Below are 14,369 nucleotides of genomic sequence, written 5' to 3' on the forward strand. Positions count from 1 at the left end.
TGGAGTGAATCAGTGGATGAAAGATGGCTCTATCTTTCCCTCTTTCTCTGTCATTCTGCCTTTCAAACAAATAAATAAATAAATCTCAAGAAACGCTGGTTAAGATGCCACATTCTATATCAAAGTGCCTAGATTTGAAGCCTGCCTCTGGCCTCTGACTCCATCTTCCTGCTAATGTGGACCCTGGAAGGCAGCAGTCATGGCTCAAATGACTGGGTCCTTGTTAACCATGTGGGAAACTTGGATTTAATTTCTGGCTCCCAGCTTCAGCCTTGGCCCAGCCCTCATTCTGTAGGTATTTGAGGAGTGAACAAGCAAACGGGAGCACTTTCTCTCTCTCTCTCTCTCCCCCAACTAAATAAACAATTGTGATTAACATTGTCTTTCCTCTGTGTTTTATCTCTAAATCATCTACATTTTTTATTCCTTATGATAGCTGGATCTGTCATTCATACTGGAAACTTTCTTTTCCTCTCCTCTCCTCTCCTCTCCTCTCCTCTCCTCTCCTCTCCTCTCCTCTCCTCTCCTCTCCTCTCCTCTCCCCTTCCTTCCTCCCTCCCTCCCTCCCTCCCTCTCTCTCTCTCTCTTTCTTTCTTTCCAGAAAAAACTTTTATTTCTATTTGGTCCAAGGTTTGGGAGAGGGTTCTAGGGCTGTGAACAAGCTGTCTAATGTATGGAAGGAGAGCTCAGGCCGAAACCCCAATACAAGGAGACGCGGAGAGGCCCCAAGGCTGCTGGGCTCTGGACGCTCCTAGTTATACTTCAGGGTGAGCCTTTAGAAGAGATACTCACCCAGTGCAGCCTGGGGGCCGCTCAGGTGGCAGATGTTGGTCAGGTGGTCACCCATCTTCTTCAGATTTCACCTCCTTGTCCAGGAAGTAGTTCTCCAGGAAGTCACAGAGATGAGGGTCTGTGTGGGCACAGCCCCAGGCATGAAGATCCAAGAAGGCCTGGTTCAGGTTCTTGTCCATGGCGTTGAGGGTTTTGCCCCACTCATCTTGAGATGGCTTCTGCAGGTCCTGGAAGAGGGCACGGCCTTGGCACTGGTTTTGCATCTTCGAGACACTGGGCGGCCTTGGCTTCTCCTCGGCCAACTCGCAGAAGCAGTGGCTCACACCCTCCAGAGCCACTGGGCAATAGAAGCCCAGAGAGGCCAAGGTGTAAGAGGCTGCAGATGCAAATGGACCAGGTGGTTGATGGCAGCCTCCACCTCAGTGGAATAACTGACAAATCTGGGAGGTCACGGTTGGTCAGCGGTGAGGTGACCACAGAACTGCTGTGGGCTGGTCCCAGAAGCAGAAGGTGGCCAGAAGTGGTCCCAGAGATTCTGACTGGAGAGGAGATCAGAAGGCGGTTGAAACCTGTAAGAGAGTTCCCGGGCCTGTTCCTTTCAAACACTGTTGAAGCAAGACACAGGTCTACGGGTCTCCCGACACGTTGCTTAGAAACTTTTATAACTATACTTTCTTGTTTAAGATTAAGGCACTAATCTTAAATGGGGCTGAGCACTTGACATGGTGGTTAAGGTTCATCTTGGGACATCTGCATCTCACATCAGAGTGCCTGGATTTGAGTTCTGGCTCCCCACTGACTACAGCATGCCTGCAAATGCATAGCCAAGAAGGCGATGACTCAAGTAGTTGGGGCCCTGCCAGCCACATGATAGACTTCCTTGCTTTCCCAGCTCCTGGCTTTTGCTCAGTCCAGCCTCAGCTGTTGTGGGGATTTGGGGAGTAAACCAGAAGATGGAAGCTTTATCTGTCTGCCTCTCCCTCTTGGGCTTTCTTTCAAATAAATTAAAAACCAAAGCTGATTTGACTAAAAAATTGACTTGGCATTCTCTCTGTATGGACAATGCTTTTCCATATATGAGTTTGTAGTTGGGTAATTGGGCAATGATTGCAACTTTTCTACTGGGAAAATTCTGGAGTCATCATCTGGAGGTCTTTTCTCTGGTGGCATTCAGCTTTATAGAGAATATCATGATAGGCATTTTGCAGATAACTATTGACCTCTGTGTGAGGCAGCTTCTTTTGGTCCATCTGAATGTACTTCATCTTTCTTTATCCTGCTCCCTGCTTTTGAAGGATTTATTTATTACTAATGGGGGCTGTACTTATTATAAAATGGGCTCCTTTTCCATCCCTGGCTGAGGTTGAGTTGTTCCAACAAGAAGTTTAAGTGGGAGATCAAAGGGAAGAAAGAGAGGATGTATCTCCCCAGCTTCCTTGCAACAGGGTCTTCTTGGGCTCTCTGTAAATGCTAATAAAAGGTCACTGCTCTTCTTAAGATAGTCCTTCCTCTCTTCCTTTTGGGCCTACAGGTTTATCAGTTCTGTGGATTCCATCTCTCATGGTTTTCTTTCCTAGTGTTCACACATTTGTGAATAGTTCTTTTAATAAGTTCTTCCAGAATTATACTGATTTTTGTGTTTCATTTCTTTCTAGCTTGAACTTTGGCTGAAATAACTGGCTCTATGACTGACCAAGGAAACATACCCTCAAGGTAGTATTCTCAGATTGGTTTACCATATATTTTAGGCATATAGGAATAAATGATTTCTCAGGGAGCATTTAGATGTTGGTAGTCAATAGCATTTAGTACAATTATAATATTCAAATTATCACAGATATAGGAGAGCATTGAGAACAGTAGAAGACAAGGGCCATAGGAGAACAAATAGCTGAGGTACATTATTACTATGGCAACAATTGTGATTTTAAAGATAGTAGAGTCACTTGGCTTCTTGTGGCCCTAGAGAGTCTACACAATGAAACAGACAAGATTGAAAATTAAATTAAAAATAAAAATGGAAAGACAGAAATCTACCAGGCATCTCTCTCTTTCCTTAGTTGTGTAGCAGACATGATTGAGAATCAAGTCTAGGGTACAACTGTAACAAGGGTGTTGTTGAATAAAAAATTAGACACCCCAAATAAAGACTACAGACACACTAACATCATGGCTGGATCTGAGAATTTTGATTCTTAGGAATCTCCCTAAAACTCATTGCTATGCTTTAGATATTAATTTAGAGGTCCTCCTTGGAGGACCTCTAAATTAATGTTAAAGGCTTGGTCCCCAAAGTCTTATGTTCATGATAATAAGATGGAAGAAGTGTAGTCCTATTATGGTGTTTAGGGGTAGAGCCTTTGGGAAGTGATTAGATTGAATTAGGTTGTTGTGATAGAGCCTCTGTGATCAGATCATGGTAGCTGTGTAAACAGACTTTTACAGACAGGTATTCTGTCTTGCCACATAATGCTGTGTGTCACCTTGTGAATCTTCCCACAAGAATATCTTCATCAGGTACCCAAACAATTGGGTAATCCAGTCCTGGACTGTGAACTTCCTGAACCATGAGCAAAGCAGACCTTTTATTTTTTCAAATGTTAGCTCTCTCAAGTATTTTGCTATAGTAACAAAAAGGTAGACTAGTTCTCTCCCCAAGTTCTGATCTGATCTAGTGAGAATAGATCAGATCAGAACATGAAGGGGAGATACAGTGCTTCTTCAAGCAGAACACACTGAAAGAGTCATGAGAACTTTCTAATCAGCACAAACTTGGGGAACATACATAGAAGTGCTGAGCCAAGAAAGATACATTTCTTTACCCAAGATTTTGGACCAATCAAAATCTTCTGGGGCACCTAGAAGAAGCATTAATTGTTGGAGATATGTATACATATATTTCATATTAGTTGTAAAATCTTGACTAATAAACATGATGATACCTAGTTTAGCTGTAGTTCTAGATATTTTATCTTCAATAGAGAAAAATAAGATAGAGTTCCTGACACCTGATATAAGTATGCTTTCTTCTTAATTTCCATCAGTAAGCAAAAATCAAAAACATGTACATAGGATGCCATTACACTCCTGCTTCAGATGGTCACAGCCTGAGGTCTCTAGGAAGCACAATCTGAGAAGACGTTTCATGTTCAAAGGGTTTATTAGCTATCAACACCCATGGAAAGAGCAAGATATGCTGCCAGAAGGTGAAAGATAAATTCTGTGAAAGTTCAAGAGCCTACAATATGATTAGCAAGATTCCTTTCTGAAGTGGAGAGAAGCTGTTGTACCTCACACCTCCCCTGATACATTATGGTCCTCTTTGGGTTGTGGAGACATCACCGCAATTAGGCATACCGTCTCTATCTGGCTACTGGGTAACTCTATCTGTTCATAGGTGTTAGTGAGACCTGAAATAAGAAAGATCTGAGTGAACTGTTTGGGGTATTGCTTGAGCAATCTTATAGCATGGACCCTGTGACCAAGTAGAAATGAACAATCTGCTCAAAATGCCATACAGAGCATCCAGTAAGCCTTGATAGATGAATCTCAATGCAGACACCCCAGAGTTTTGGAAGGCTATGTTCTATTCCACTAACAACTACTCATTAGAAAGGAAGACCCTAACTGGCTGCTGGTCTTAAAGTATATTGAATTTTGACCATAGGATATCCAAATTACCAAACTGGTGTTTTCTGATCCACTGAACCATAAAATTGAATGTGCACAGTACATTCCATTATAAAATGGAAGTGTATATATCAGGGTCCAGCAAATTTTATCTGTAGAGGATTACCAAATTGTTTAGGCTTTGAAGGCCATATGATCTCTGTTGCAATTATTAAACTCTGGTGCTATAGCACCACAACAATATGTAAATGAATAAATGTGGCTGTGCTCCAATAAGACTTTTTTAGTTGACACTGAAATTTTGAATTTCAGATAATTTTATGTGTCAAGAAATATTTTTATTTCATTCAACCATTTCAAATTATAAAAATAACTCTTAGTTTGCAAAGAATGAAAGCTATAAAAGAGGTGGCTGTGTGGATTTGGTCTTGGGGCTGTGCTTTGACCATCTCTGTCATGTATGGGGCCAGAACCAAGCAGATCTAGAAGGTACAAGAAATGGCCCAAGCAGAGCTTGTGACTCAGACTACCATGGTGCTGTTTCTTGTTCTCCATCAAGCCTCTCTATGATGAGTTAACAGAAGAGAAAAATATGTGGGCTCAGTTAACGGATGGTTATGCTTGCCATGCTGGCAAAAGGAAGACAGGGATGGCTACTGTACCATGATCCCATCACCACTGCCAACTTTTGGCAATACCCATGGTTGTCCACCTTGTGTGTGAAGATAAAAGGCTAGGTGAGCAGATCTACATTCACTCAAGAGAAGTAGTTGATAATGGGAAGCGGGATACACAGCAGACTCATAGAATGGCAGATGTCCTAAACAGCACTCTGGCCTCAGAATCAGCCCTTAAGGCATTCAGATCCGGCTGAAAAGCACATGAGAGTATTTCAGGAGTGGAAAGCCAAGACACTGTGGCAAAAAAAAAAAAAAAAAAATGGAATGACCTAAATGAAAGATCTCTGTGAGTGAGATCCCAGTGGAAAGAACAGGTCATCAAAGAAGGAGGTACCTTTCTCTGAAGGGAGGAGAGAACTTCCACTTTGACTATGACCTTGTCTAAATATGATCAGATTCGGCAAACTCAAAAAGCCTCCACAGCCTTGGCAACTCATGACAAGAGCCTTGAGTGATTACTGACGCCATAAACAAGAGTGTCAATTTGTTAAGTCAACAACAGGAGTCACTATGCACTTACTCCTCATGTAGGATCTCTGTCCTTAATGTGCTGTTCATTGTGATTTAATGCTATAACTAGTACTCAAACAGTATTTTTCACTTTGTGTTTCTATGTGGGTGCAAACTGTTGAAAGCTTTACTTAATATACGCTAAATTGATCTGTATATAAAGAGAATTGAAAATGAATTTTGATGTGAATGGAAGAGGAGAGGGAACGGGAGAGGGGAGGGTTGTGGGTGGGAGGGAAGTTATGGGGGGGGGGAAGCCATTGTAACCCATAAGCTGTACTTTGGAAATTTATATTCATTAAATAAAAGTTAAAAAATATATATAAAAAATATTTTTAAAAAGCAGTGGGACTCTTTTTTATTTTTTGGAGTTTTTGTTTTTAAAATTTTTTTTCAACTTTTATTTATTAAATATAAATTTCCACAGTACAACTTTTGAATTATAGCAGCTTTTCCCCCCCATAACCTCCCTCCCACCTGCAACCATCCCATCTCCCACTCCCTCTCCCATCCCATTCTTCATCATGATTCATTTTCAATTATCTTTATATATAGAAGATTAACTTAGTATATACTAAGAAAAGATTTCAACAGACTGCACCCACAAAGACACAAAAAGTATAGAGCACTGTTTGAGTAGCAGTTTCACCATTAATTCTCATAGTACAACACACTAAGGGCAGAGGTCCTACATGAGGGCAAGTGAACAGTGACTCCCGTTGTTGATTTAACAATTGACACTCTTATTTATGATGTCAGTAATCATCCTAGGCTCTTGTCATGAGCTGCAAAGGCCATGGAAGCATCTTGAGTTCACCAACTCTGATCTTATTTAGACAAGCCCATATTCAAAGTGGAAGTTCTCTCCTCCCTTCAGAGAAAGGTACTGCCTTCTTTGATGGCCCGTTCTTTCTGCTGGTCTGCTGGGATCTCACTCACAGAGATCTTTCATTTAGGTAATTTTTTTTTTCAACAATGTCTTGGCTTTCCATACCTGTGAAACTCTCATGGGCTTTTTAGCCAGATCCAAATGCCTTAGGGGCTGATTCTGAGGCCAGAGTGCTGTTCAGGGCTTTTACCATTCTATGAGTCTGCTGTGTATCCTGCTTCCTATGTAGGATCATTCTCTCCTTTTTAATTCTATCAATTATTTGCAGACACTGGTCTTATTTATGTAATCCCATTGATACTTAATCCCATCTTTTTGATCAATTATGAACTTAAACTGATCACTTTAACAAGTAAGATGGCATTGGTACATGTCGCCTTGATGGGGTTGAATTGGAATCCCCTGGCACGTTTCTACCTCTACCGTTAGGGGTAAGTCCAAGTGAGCATGTGTTGAACTGTACATCTCCTCCCTCTCTTATTCCCATTCTTATGTTTAACAGGGATCACTTTTCATTTAAATTTAAGCAATTAAGAATAATTGTGTGTTAATTAAAGAGTGCAACCAATGGTATTAAGTAGAACAACAACAACAACAACAACAAAAAACCACTAAAAGGAATAAAGTAGTAAGTTGTTCCTCGACAGTCAGGACAAGGGCTGATCAAGTCATTGTTTCTCATTGTGTCCATTTCACTTCAACAGGTTTCCTTTTAAGTGATCAGTTAGTTGTCACGATCAGGGAGAACATATGATATTTGTCCCTTTGGGACTGGCTTATTTCACTCAGCATAATGTTTTCCAGATTCCTCCATTTTATTGCAAATGACTGGATTTCATTTTTTTTTACTGCTGTATAGTATTCTATAGAGTACATATCCCATAATTTCTTTATCCAGTCTACTGTTGATGGGCATTTAGGTTGGTTCCAGGTCTTAGCTATTGTGAATTGAGCTGCAATAAACATTAAGGTGCAGACAGCTCTTTTGTTTGCCAATTTAATTTCCTTTGGGTAAATTCCAAGGAGTGGTATGGCTGGGTCATGCGGTAGGGCTATATTCAGGTTTCTGAGGAATCTCCAGACTGACTTCCATAGTGGCTTAGCCAGTTTGCATTCCCACCAACAGTGGGTTAGTGTCCCTTTTTCCCCACATCCTCGCCAGAATCTTTTGTTGGTAGATTTCTTAATGTGAGCCATTCTAACTGGGGTGTGGTGAAACCTCATTGTGGTTTTGATTTGCATTTCCCTGATGGCTAGTGATCCTGAACATTTTTTCATGTGTCTGTTGGCCATTTGCATTTCCTCTTTTGAAAAATGTCTATTGAGGTCCTTGGCCCATCTCTTAAGTGGGTTGTTTGTTTTGATGTTGTTGAGTTTCTTGATCTCTTTGTATATTCTGGTTACTAATTCTTTATCGGTTGCATAATTTGCAAATATTTTTTCCCATTCTGTTGGTTGTCTCTTCACTTTCCTGACTGTTTCTTTTGCCGTACAGAAACTTCTCAATTTGATGCAATCCCAATTGTTAATTTTGGCTTTGACTTTTGTGCCTCTGGGGTCTTTTCCAAGAAGTCTTTGCCGGTACCTATATCTTGCAGGGTTTCTCCAATGTTCTCTACTAATTTGATGGTATCGGGTCGTGGATTTAGGTCTTTAATCCATGTTGAGTGGATTTTTGTGTAAAGTGTAAGGTAAGGGTCTTGCTTCATGCTTCTGCATGAAATCCAGTTTTCCCAGCACCATTTGTTAAATAGACTGTCCTTGCTCCAGGAATTGGTTTTAGATCCTTGATCAAATATAAATTGGCTGTAGATGTTTGGATTAATTTCTGGTGTTTTTATTCTGTTCCATTGGTCTATCCATCTGTTTCTGTACCAGTACCATGCTGTTTTGATTATAACTGCCCTGTAGTATGTCCTGAAATCTGGTATTGTGATGCCTCCGGCTCTGTTTTTGTTGTACACGATTGATTTAGCTATTCAAGGTCTCCTGTGCCTCCATATGAATTTCAGCACCATTTTTTATAGATCTGAGAAGAATGTCTTTGGTATTTTGATTGGTATTGCATTGAATCTATAAATTGCTTTTAGGAGAATGGACATTTTGATGATATTGATTCTTCCAATCCATGAGCATGGAAGATTTTCCATTTTTTGGTATCCTCTTCTATTTCTTTCTTTAATGTTTTGTAATTTTTAATTGGTTTTTAACAGATTCAGTGTGGCTTGTGGATACAATTCTAAGAACTTATTGATATTCCCTTCCTCTTTTCCTCTCCATTTTCCTTCCTTTTCCCTTTCCATCTTTTTTTGTTTTTGTTTTTGATTTAACACATCTTTAATTGACCTTACAGTAAAAAGGCTTAATACTTCAAAGAATAAGAAGTTTAACAATAAGTGAAAAGACCCTAGTTTAGTGTGAATATAGACAACTGTTATAAATAATAATTGAATGAAACAAAATGACCACTTCACCCATATACAGCAAAATTTAAAGTAATTATAGTGGGACTCTTACCTTAAACCTAGTCAGATCACACTCCTTCTCGAAACCAGGCCTCTGGACCCACACAACATTGCAGAGATGGGAAGCACACATTCTCCAGTAAGCTTATTAATAGAATGTGGAAAGGGCCACTTGAGTTTCTACTCTGATTCTTGAACCCAGAGATCCTCTGGAGGACACAGTATGGTATAACAGCATTGGCTTACGGTGTATAGTGCATCTGGAAGTATGTTACCTCATCCTCCAAGGTTATCTTTAAACTGGTGCTTTGGATTCACCTTTAAGAGACCATGCTAATTTTCTTTGGGCTGTTAAGTTCTGTATAATGATGTATGTGATTAGACCAGTGGGCTCCGAGGTCATGTGCTCCCTAACATACCTCCTTTGACAAAAAAGGCCCCTTGAAACAATGTGATATGAAAAAGGAACTTGTATTAGAAAGCTAGAGTGGTGGTCAAAAACCATCACAGGCAGCAAAGTCAAATCCATGTCTGGAAAATATGTCAATCCCTACTAGGGTTTCCAGTACAGAAGCAGTCTAATAACTTGCCACCCACTGGCTGAGAGGGCTTGGCTTTTTCTCTAGTGAAAACAGGTCAGGGGCTGGTGCTGTGGTGCAGCAGGTTATCGCCCTGGCCTGAGGCACCAGCATTCCATATGGGCAATGGTCCTAGTCCTGACTGCTCCACTTCTGATCCAGCTCTCTGCTGTGGCCTGGGAAAGCAGTAAAAGATGGCCCAAGCTCTTTGGCCCCTGCACCCACATGAGAGACCCAGAAGAAGCTCCTGGCTCCTGGCTTCGGATCGGCACAGCTCTGGCCATTGTGGCCAACTGGGGAGTGAACCAGTGGATGGAAGACCTCTCTCTCTGCCTCTCCTCTCTCTGTGTAACTCTGACTTTCAAATAAATAGATAAATCTTTTTTTTAAAAAAAGAAAACAGGTCAGATATTCAGCAGAACTAGCTGGATCATCACTGGTAAGAGGGAGCCCAACTTATGAGACATGCATAGTATCTATTTTTTTTTTTTTACCCCTTTGGCTGAATTCTATGTCTGTTGAACAAACAGTAGAGAGGCTATGGGCAGAGGGCTGACATCTGCTGGTTCTCGCTGTGGTTCTACCAGAGCAAAGTGCGCCTCTCTTAAAACTGGAAGCCTTCTCTATCACATAATAAACATGTGTTAGAACAGTATTCCTTAAGTGTAGTTATGTTGCCTCCAAAACATGAAGAGACCTGATAAGTGCTATGCTCCATCATTTTAGAAGGTGCTAAGTGCAATAATTCACCCTTTACCTTGGAGGCAATGCTCTGGCATGCCTCAGACTATTGGACCCCTGAAAAACTTACTAATGTGGCATTCCCTACATTTTTACAAGACTGTTTGGAGCTCCTAGGTCACACCAGGCCTTTCAGAATATGTATCACTTTGTACTCATCAGCAGTATAGCATGCCAATATGACGGTTCAAGTTCATTTGGGTCTTACCATGGCCAAGAGCAGGAGAGATGTAGGACAAAACTGTGGATGTAATCTGTTGTCCATTTCAGTTAAATCTAAATGGCTCCTGATTCTCCTTTCTCATGGATATGAAAAGAAATGCATTCACTAAAGTATTCAATAGCACAAGCTGAGACTGGCATTTGTCCTTGGTTAAGTTTGTGGTAGTTCACCATCATCTGATCTTTCCAGTTTTTCCAAGGGCCAGACTGGCAAAATAAATAGGACTATAATAATGGTGCTAATCACTTCCACTCTATCCAGGATGTGGCATTGTTTTTAGGTTATTATCCTGGCAGAGGTTAGGGGATAAATTGGGAGCAGAGATTGCTTTCTGATCTTTTTAGCCTCTTCCTGCCCCTGAATTGAGAAGGGTAAAGATGTTATTGTCAGAGAGAGAACTGCCAGGTGTCACGGTGGTCAGCCAAGACAGTGAGCCAAAATGAAAATAACATTTGAGCCATAATTCACTTCTTTCAACAGGGTAAACAAGAGGCCCAAACAGGAAAAGGTGACAGCTCTCCAATGCATGTTCCCCAAAGGAATAACACTGGGAAAGGGTCAGATGCTTCTTCGTAGGCCCCGGGGCTTATGAGGAGGAGAGACAAGGAATCAAAAAGTACAGAACGATGTGTTAGACTGGAGAGAAGTGCTCAAGGCTCCCCAGCAAGGAGGTCTCCGCAGAGGCATCTGAAGAGTGTCTCTCTGGAGGCCTGTCCCAGACAGGCTTCCAAATGAGGCATTGAGGCCAAGAGTTGAGAGAAATGTAAGCGCATGGCTGGTCTGGAGGGTCCTGAGTTCTTGACTGCAGGTTTTTCCTAAGACTGCCTTGCACTGGCTCTACTCAAGTCCTGGGTGGTGAGAATAGGCCACCTGCTCGCTGGTAAAGCCTGCTGGATAAATGGCCTTTTTTTGAATTTCATTTTTTTATTTTTTTGACAGGCAGAGTTAGACAGTGAGAGAGAGACAGAGATTTATAGACAGTGACAAAGGTCTTCCTTCCGTTGGTTCACTCCCCTAATGGCCGCCACGGCCGGCGCTGTGCCGATCTGAAGCCAGGAGCTGAGTGCCTCCTCCCGGTCTTCCATGCGAGTGCAGGGACCCAAGCACTTGGGCCATCCTCCACTGCACTCCCGGGCCACAGCAGAGAGCTGGACTGGAAGAGGAGCAACTGGGACAGAATCCGGGGTGCCGGCGCCGCAGGTGGAGGATTAGCCACGGCGCCGGCTGATAAGTGGCTTTTCTAATAGCCACTGATTGGGTCTGAAAGATTACACATGGGATTTTGACTTGGACCAAACTCTTCAGTCATTGTGCTGCCAGGATAACTGATCTCTGGGTTGCTCCTAAAGCAGGGAACAAGGAGCCTACACGTGGAACTCAGAGGGCTTACTTTTGGGTAGTGTAGACTCCTTGCTGCACAGTCTTCCTCTGTCCAGGAGTCTTACTGATGAAGAACTAAGACAACTTCATAAAGACAATACTGTCTAAGGCTCATGCTACAGAAATGAAGGTTTGGGTTACCCTACCCCGTAAAGAAACCCACCCAACTGGGGTGGTGTCAGGGAGTATGAGAAATATAGAATGGATCATGGAAAGAGGCAGTTACAATTACCAGTTTAAGCTGCACACACATACATACACACATACACACGTACACTATGCTGTGAAACTGTGCTTTCTTCTTGCCACCTTATTTGAAAGACACTGGTGATGGTTAGCAGTCTGTTCAGGTGGTAGAATGACAGAACTGACCTCAGCCTGGTATGATTCAGTAGCTGATGGATCTTCATGTGCTCTGTGACTTTGGGACATAATTTTTTCAGATGGATGCTGAGGGGCAGAAAAGGTAAATTGTGCTGAATCTTCCACTTATTCTTCCACATCCACTTTCCATGCTTTTCTACGTTACTTGTTGCTGTGGGGGTGGGGGCAGTTCTGCACAGACTACATAAAAATTCCTTTTGCCTTCTGGTTTCTGATTGGGCTCAGCCAAATAGGAGACCAGGGAGGAGAGAGAGGAGAAGGGTTGTATTTTTTCAGCTTTCTCTCTGCAGATTTTCCTTAGGTTGCCTGTGACCCTTGCCCAGGGGCACGGCTCCTCTCAAGGTGGTCTCTTTCCAACAATACTCCCCTTCAGTTTTCCAGTAACTGCTGTCTCCCCTCATCATTTAGGCGTAGGGGTGGTCTCCAGTACACGGTTACTAGCCCCTGGGTACTGAGCTTCCCTACATTTTCCGACACCCTGCCCATGACTTTGTAAATAGTTCTTTTGCAAAACCTGCCTTGAATTATCCTAATGAGTATGGACCTTCTGTTTCCTGTTGAAACTATAATTTATATAACCCCACCCTTTTTTATTATTCAGAGCCTGGTGTCCTCAATTCTAAAGACTTCAGAGTCATTCCTTACTAGGGATCAGTTTCATGGTGAATATTTCAAGTTGATGTTATTTATGACCATTGTGCATAATTTGCTAACATGCTTCCTCCAGGTGAAAGGTTTATCAGAAGGTTCCCTGCTACCTGCAGAATGATGTTTAAATTTCTTAGCATGCCATTTACATGGTTGTGCATCATTTAAGGATAAAAAATGTTCTGAGATGCATGGTTAGGTTATTTCATCCTTGTATGAACATCCTACAGTGAATTTACACAAACCTAAGTGGTGTAGATCAATTGCTCCATGTGACATCTTGAAACAATCAAGAGACATTATAAGCATGAGAATAGAGCATAAAGTTCACAGCAAACTTTTTTTATAAGTAGAAGGAGTACATTCTAAAACAACAACAGAAAGTATAGTAAATAATATGGGGATGGTGTTGTGGTACAGTGGGTTAAGCCTCAGGTTGCAATGCCTGTATCTCATTTGGAGAGCTGATTCCAGTCCCACCTGCTCTGCTTCCAATCCGGTTCCCTACTAATGCACCTGGGAAGGTAGCAGAGAAAGGCACAAGTACCTGGGCTCCTGCCACCCACTTGGGAGAACTGGATGGAGTTCTGGGTTCCTGACTTTGGTCTGACACCGTTTGGGCCATTTTGGCCATTTGGGAAGCAAACCAACAGATGAAAGATCTCTTTCTGTGTCTCTCCTTCTCTATCACTATCCCTTTCAAATAAATAAATCAATCTTTTAAAAAAGCATAGTAGATAGTCAGCAACACAGGCGTTTGTTCTCATTATCAATTATGTTGTGGACCGTACATAATTGTACATGCTAAACTTTTATATGACTGAGAACACAGTAGGTTTGCTTGCCCTAGCATCACTGCAAGCAAACCTACTGTGAGAAACGTGTTATGCTATGACTTTCTGGCAGATATGATGTTGCTAAGTGATAGGACTTTTTCAGCCCTGTTATAATCTTATGGGACCACTGTCATCTGTGCTGCCCATAGTGGGCAGATGTCACTGGGTAGCACATGGCGATATCAGGGTTGCTCTCCAGCCTGAACAATATGGCTTGCTCTGTCTCCCCTGGCCTTCCAGAAGTCTTGAATATCCAAGTTCTTCCATGGGAGATTCTTTCCTTGCTTCCTGGCTCCTGCTGGTTTTCCAGGCCTCAGAGAGCAGTCTTTTCTCCCTCCTCTTTGGGAGCTTTTCTTGTCTTTTTTTTTTTTTTTTTTAAGATTTATGTATTTATTTGAAAGTTAGAGTTACACAGAGAGAGAAGGAGATAGAGAAAGAGAGAGAGAGAGAGAGAGAAAGAGAAAGAGAGAGGGAACGAGAGAACGAGAGAATGAGAGAACGAGAGAGGAGAGAGGTCTTCTATCCGCTGGTTCACTCCCTAATTGGCCGCAACGGCCAGAACTGCACCAAACTGAAGCCAGGAACCAGGATCCAGGAGCTTCTTCTGGATCTT

At 42.0% G+C, this 14,369-nt stretch overlaps 1 pseudogene; it reads right to left on the reverse strand.

Annotated features, from left to right (window-relative positions):
* Positions 1-751: 751 nt before the first annotated feature.
* Positions 752-14,369, reverse strand: part of LOC133766348 (ferritin light chain-like) — a 34,803-nt pseudogene continuing 21,185 nt past the window's right edge.

The sequence above is a fragment of the Lepus europaeus genome, chromosome 9, assembly GCF_033115175.1.
Source record: "Lepus europaeus isolate LE1 chromosome 9, mLepTim1.pri, whole genome shotgun sequence".
Classification (NCBI taxonomy): domain Eukaryota; kingdom Metazoa; phylum Chordata; class Mammalia; order Lagomorpha; family Leporidae; genus Lepus; species Lepus europaeus.